Here is a 1,837-nt window from a genome sequence, read left to right on the forward strand (position 1 = left end):
GGCAAGTTGTGTAGATAGCCCATTTATGGTGTATTTTATAATTTTCACTTTAAATTAAATAGAAATAAATGCGGGATATGCTTGCTTGTACTCTTTGAAGATTTTTCTTATTTTAAATTTAATTGCCCCATTACGTACTCCCACGAGATCACGCCACACACTTACTGTCATGGGCAATAGAGCTACTTAGGATGATTTTTTTCAATGGAGATCATGAGATCCATTTTGGAATTAAGTATTTCATATCTTATGTTAGATTTTAAGTGGTCAGGGGTGGCAACGAGCTTGGCCCAAACCCAACCAGATCAGAAAACATCACACCCGGGCCCAGACCCAATTGGATCCAAATGGACCCGACCCAAAATAATAAATACATATATTTAAATATTATGTAATATATATGTATTATTTAAATGTTATAACCGAAAATATATTAGAGCAAAATGGATAACATATGGCGGACTCCAATTAATTGGAAAAAAACTAAAATAATGATGACAATGAAATAAAAATATATAATTAAATTTATTTAAATATTATTTAAGATTTATATATTAAATATTATTTATAAAAGGGGAAATTTTATATGGAGCCTAGGCTCTAAACAATCAAATTAGAGCCTAGCTCACAAATTTAATTAAAAGAGAGTGTTTTGATGCTCAAATATCATTAAATTGAACATCCTGACATCAAGATGCATGGAAATGATACAAGGTGCAATTGGCATACAAATGCATCCGTAGCTATAGAGGTAAGGTGCACCTTCAAATTTTATCATGGTATATAAATTTGATGTAAAATGTTATTAAGATTATCTCGAAATCTATTTTTATATTTAATTATAAAAATTTAAGTTAAAAATTATTAAAATCAATTAGATCTATAAACATATGAAAATCTTGAAAATGGACGGTGTAGATAAAATGTTGTAAAAATACACTATTTTCAAGACTTAAAATCTTTTTATTTTTCGTAGTCATACATCTCGATGTCGAGATGATCAATTAAAGGGTTTTTCGACATTAAAACTACCTTTTATGATGGATTTTTGAGGTGCAACTGTAGTTCTACATTATAAGGTTGCATCCTTATATAAACTTTTTCCCATGAGAAAAAAATGGATTCAAATTTTGAAAATAGTGCATATTGTAATGCATTTTTGGATCATCAATTTTAAAGATTTTCAAATTTTCACATATATGCTTAATCTACACTTTTTTTAAGTTTAAAATTTTATAACTAAATATGAAAATATAATTTAAGGCTATCACAAAACTTTTCAGCATTGAAACCATATTTCTCGGCACTATTTGAAGGTGGGCTCCAATTTGATTGTTTAGAGCCTCCGCTCTATATAAACCGCACCCACTCTATATAAACCGCACCCATTATATAATAAAACTATTTGGAGTCTGGTCAGCATGGACCCAAATAGTGTGGACCTAAACCAACGGGTCCAATTATTGGACCCATACATGGACCTATGTCGGGTCCGAACGTTGGGTCTCTGGTCGGGTCCAGGTCCGCTTCCCATGATGGGGTCCTAAAAATAATCTCAATCGGGTTTTACCTGATGGACTCAATAGACAATGTGAACCCATGGGATCTCACGACATTTGGGCCCTGAAATGAAATTTTATTTTATATTCGCAAAAATAAAATTCTGATAATTAAAATTGAAGCATCGCTCGTATCCGAGGCTTAAGGAGGACGATTCCCGCCCCCGCCCAATTTTTCCAGAATTAAAAATAGTAACTAAAAAAACCAGGAATTACAAGTGTGTAACTCCATACGCTCCTCCTGCTTTTAAAATACATTTGGGTAAAAAGTAGAGAGA

This window comes from Amborella trichopoda, chromosome 8, assembly GCF_054954075.1.
Source record: "Amborella trichopoda isolate Santa Cruz 75 chromosome 8, AtrichopodaSantaCruz75HAP2 v2.0, whole genome shotgun sequence".
NCBI lineage: Eukaryota > Viridiplantae > Streptophyta > Magnoliopsida > Amborellales > Amborellaceae > Amborella > Amborella trichopoda.